The sequence below is a fragment of the Halyomorpha halys genome, unplaced genomic scaffold, assembly GCF_000696795.3.
Source record: "Halyomorpha halys isolate HHAL.00 unplaced genomic scaffold, Hhal_1.1 Scaffold1664.1, whole genome shotgun sequence".
NCBI classification, from domain to species: Eukaryota; Metazoa; Arthropoda; class Insecta; order Hemiptera; family Pentatomidae; genus Halyomorpha; species Halyomorpha halys.
This window is the reverse complement of record NW_027107683.1, coordinates 84,765-90,339: the sequence shown is the minus strand read 5'-3', so window position 1 is coordinate 90,339 and position 5,575 is coordinate 84,765.

Here is a 5,575-nt window from a genome sequence, read left to right as displayed (position 1 = left end):
AAATTATTCACGTTTCTGGGTACAATATAACTTTTTTGAAAACAAGTACAACAGATGACTAAAAAATAAAAGAATATTTTTAAACATGTTAACTTCATAAAAAAAACAATAAAAAGATAAAATAAGAAGAAAAAAAAGAAGAAGCTAATGAAATAATAAGAATGAAATGAAAATGTATGCCCTCTGGAAATATTAGGTACATAAAATGATACTATAAATACGAGTTAATTACAAAATAAAATCCTTCTTAAACAAAATTAAAATAAAATAAGAAAGAGAATCAAAATATAAGAATTTTTGAGAATATTCTCAGATAAAATTATATATATATAAAAAGTAGCATTCTTTTAGTCAAATTAATTAATAGAAAAAAATAAATAAATATATACAAAATAAAATAAATCAATGAATAATATTCATATCAATGAATAAAAAATAAAAACAAATAACATTCTTCTTGTTATAACCAAAATAAGACTTAAAATATACTACCCAATGGGACTGTTGAATAAACGAAATAATCTTCTTCTATATACATACATACATACATACATACATACATACATACATACATACATACATACATACACACGCACACATACACACATATACTTTTATATATGCAAAAAAGAGATAGAGAGAGGACGCCTTATTTTCTGAAAACTATAAAATACTGTATTAACAAATTGCGTAATATAGATAAACCAGTTTTTAAATGAAATATTTATGTACTATTCAATAATTGTTCAACTATCTGGTGAAATAAGACTAGACTGCCTGCAATAACAGCCGGATGGCCAGGGCGCAATAAAAAGGGTGTAAAGGAGACAATGGCAACAGTAATTCGATATGGGATTCAAATGGAATTAGTTATTGGTTTTCCAATAAGAATAATTTAAACAGGTTTTAAAACAAATTAGATTATTTGATTTTCATTCACAATGCCTGAAGAAATTTAATCACATAATTATATCCACTAATGCAAATATATAAAGGCAGTCGAAAATGAATATATATACGTATATATTTTTCGTGAAGTTCAAAGGCAGGTACAAAATTAGATTAAAAAATAAATAAAGATGAGACCCATAAACCTCAAAGACTGTGAAAAGTTTTGCTGAGATTAGAATAAAAGATTTCAACACAAACAAATCTTAAAATTTATATGTGATACAGTCAAATCGAATGAATCGGGAAATTATTACACTAAAATCTACATGGCATTGTAAAAAAATAAATTAATTAATTAATAGATAACTATTTAATATAACAAACATTTTTTTTTCATGTGTTAGAAACAAATAAAATAATTTCTTCCAATAGTCTGAAAATTTCCATATTTAAAATAAAAATTTGCAGAAATTTCATATTTTTATTAATCTGAACCTGGAATCGAATCTTTGTCAATTATGAACGCTTATTCAAATATTTTGATCTGAATAACATTATATTTAATAAAAAAAAAAATTTCCAGAAATATCCATAAAAAAAAAGATTGAATAAATGAAAAAAGTAAACGTATATACATGTATCCGTAAAAAAATAAAAATAATAATTAATAGATAACTCTATAATATAGTAGATTCTTACTCATGTATTAGAAACAAAGGAAATAATTTCTTCTATTGTCAGAAAATGTTCATATTTAAAGTAAGAATCGGTAGAAGTTTCATATATATTAATGTGAAGTTGCAATCGAATTTTTGTAAATTATGAAGGTTTATTAAAATATTTCGATCTGAAAATCATTATTTTTAACTTTTAACAAACAACAACGAAAAATCCGTTAATTAAAGAGTGTAAAGAGAATAAATTTGATTGTTAAATTTGTCAACATGTTTTGTTGACGTCTCATTTGTTAAACTGAATTTTTTTTTCCTATTAAAACATTGTATTTTACCTTTCTCTTACCTATATATGGAATATCGCAAACTTGCAAAATTTTGAACTGGAGTTGCCAACAGAAATACACATTTTCGTTTCTATAGCCTAATTTCGTAAATTGGAATTTGTTTCATTTTTACTAATAGTGAAAAGTAGATAAATATAAGTTATGAAAGGACTTGAAAGTTGATATAATGAGATAAAATGAAACATATTTTTTTCCTGGTTGAAAAAAACATAAAAGTAATATACACTCATTATATACAGTTTGAAAGCCAAAGATTTTAAATATGATATTTAACATAGAATGTTATAGCCGTTAATGTTGAATGTCCAATAACGCATAAATAAAAGATATATCCGAACATGAGTTTAATTGTGCGGGCGCATTAGCAATTTTTTAGTCCGTTTCGTCAGTCAGATAATTGTTTTCATCGCCCTTCTTATTAAATAATTAATTTTTATTAATTTTACTTAATCTATACAAGTATATGAGCCTTTCAGTTTATTTATTTAATACAAGATCGGCCTGGTGGGCCTTACCTTATATGGTTTATATAAGAGGTACACTTTTTTTTTTTTAACAATTGATTATGGGGGGGTATAGTCTCATACAAAAAAAAGACACCCCTAACTATATACAACATTGTAAATATTTAAAAAAAAAATAAGATAAAATAAATAGATTAAAATTATAATTCTTAATAAAAGATAAAAGTTAAGTTCATAACAAAAAACTTTTTATAGATTTAACAAAATAAATAATTGACTTATAATAGAAAAAAGAAAGATAATTTAAGAAAAAAAAATCAGAGTGATAATAACAGGACTGATAAATAACAGGATCTGCAGCAGCCTGAGCTTCAGTCTTCGGGTTGTGGTTGGGTTCCCCAAGTTGTAGGTCACTGCTCCTTTACCTGTCGGTGACTGGGAGTGGAACTTCATGAACCTTTTTTTTTATCTAATCCTCTATTGTCTCTATTTGTTATTCCCGATGCAATTGGCTGTTTCTTACAAACCAAGGAGCATCCAGTCTTACAGTTGACAGAATAAATCCATAAAATTATTCTTATTAGAAAAGATGGTCGGGGGGTGCAGTCAACAAAGAAACAACATAAATAAATATTTTTGTAGTAATCTACGGTCAACTATTTACACCTCATTAAAAATTATTCTCAGTTTTCGATATTGATTTTATAAAAACTTATCATTGGATAAATGGTTGAGAGAAAAATGAAAATGTTAGTAAACTTATATTTTTATATTTCTGCCATAATTTTGAAAAAGAAAAATATTGAAATTTTACATGGAGAAATTTTATCAAAAGTAACTTTCTGAGGAATGTTAAAATTGAAGTTGGTCAATTTGTCAATAGAACGGCTCATTTTATTCAATTATCTTGTTTATTTTATCATTTTATTATAAATAATTATTACATTTCCGTCAGATAAAATCATTGACATTGGATAATGGAAAAATATCTGTTCTGAAATGAGTTAGGATTAATTTCCACTCTAGATAGGGTTGCAAGTGAAAGTTGAACGATGCGCGCATTGCACCAGGTATTTTCTTGTTGAAATTTTGTGTACTTTGCATGATCTATCACTTTCCCTTTCAAGTTACATCATCTACTTCAAAACATTAACAAACTCTGATAGTAAGTGATAGTGTTACTGCTCTAGGTAGCCACTTCTCCGTATATCCTCCGCCTTTCAATGCCCACTCAACCATTCCAAGGCCGCCCCCTTTAGAATGTGCACCAGTTCATTAATAAATTATCGGATCACTAAAATACCATTGAAGAACATTAAAGGTTACAGATGTTGGTATATTTTCTACCTGATTACATGTTCTCTGTTGTGTAAACAAATTTGGAGTCCAGCAAACAATTATAATGCAAAACGTATCCAGAACAAGATTGTCTACTTTCACTGAGTTTGCTGACCTCCCCTGTGACCGAGTTAAGTAGCAAAAAGGTACTTTCCGTTAGTGAAAGTAAAATAGTGCTAATTAATTAACGTAAAACCAAACTGATGCCTTTTAACTCTTAATAGGTAACAGGTACCCATGTTGTACCAGAACGAAATACGTAAATTACGTAATACGTAAATCTATAATAATAATTAAACAATAAGTAAATAGTAGTTTGATTGGTGTCTAATAGATAACATAAAAGCTAGAAAAATACGTTTAGGCCTCTCTCACAACTGAGCTAGTAGACATAGAATAGTTGGTAAAGCATCTATACTTGGTAAAGTGACCGTTTATTGTTCGTGCTTTTGACGAATGAAACCAGAATAGTCTAACTTGTTGCGTTACAACATTTAAAATTGTTATTATTATATCATTTAAATTAATCATTATATTATTAATATGATAGATAATAACTTTTATTTATTTATTGACATTTAAAACTGTATATAAAATACAACAAGTAAATTTGAAGTAAGATCATAATGATATGATACAGCATGTAGGGAAACTACCCAGTAGTAGAACTCTAAAAACATTTTACAATATAAGTTCACGAGGCCATCTTCTTTTCAGGCGCCTCGGAGGATCGCCAGGAAAGGATGACAAAGCAAGGTTAGACTACTACTATAACTAGTGGATTTGGGTGGTTAGGGAGTTTATAATGGAAGGAATGATATCGGGTTCGAGTTAGATCGGTTACATAAGGAATATTTAGGTCTTTATGGATGGTATTATTAGTTACAAAATAAGGAGTATTGAGGATTTTATGAAGGATTTTGGATTGTAAGGATTGGATACTAGAGGAATTCGAAGGTTTAGTGAAGCCCCAAAGCTCAACTCCGTATGTCCAGATGGGCCTTATTATTGTCACGTAGATCAGTCTTTTGTAATAAGTTGGAAGTTTAGACCGTTTATCTACTACGTAATTGTCGGAATCTGCGTGCAGTTTCCTGTCTTTTCAGACTTGTGTGAGGATTCCAGGCTAGTCGTTTGTCAAGGTGTAGTCCAAGATAATGAATTTGTTCTACAGGGGTAAGAGCCACATTATAAAAGTATACTGTAGGGCAGTCGGCAGGTTTACGACGAAGATAACAAAAATTAATCATTATTCTATGTGTTTTTTTATGATCAAAAAAATTTTTCACTAGGATAATATTTCAATTCCACTCGGAGAAAATTACTCATTAAATCTAGGTCATTTTTTTATTTAAACAATATCCTTGTTTGTCATTATTTCAAATTATTCAAATATATTATCTAACAGGCGTTTGTAATTTTTGTTTTCTCTACTGAGGATTTTTAATTCTCAGTTAAGAAATGCGGAGGAAAAAATCAGGCCCCTCTAACAATTTTCTTCAATATATATTATGCTTTTGGATATATTTTTTGTAACTTTATTGAAACGAGTAATTAAATATTTTAATGAATAAATGTGTTGACATGGCTCTTACTGCGGTAATTTAATAATATCTGACAGAAAAATCCTAAGAATGTTTGACCCTTTGAAGAAAGCTGTCTAGTTTAGGCTGGAGCGTTATGTAGAATTGTCCCTAACTAACTGGGAACACTTTCAATAATACGAAGGATCGATACACGATGGAGGCTATTCTTGATGTGGTGAAGTACTATGTGATATATACCTTTAATACCTCAAATGATGAATTACACATTATCATTAAACAATCTTAAAATAGAAAATTTATACTTTTAATTTATT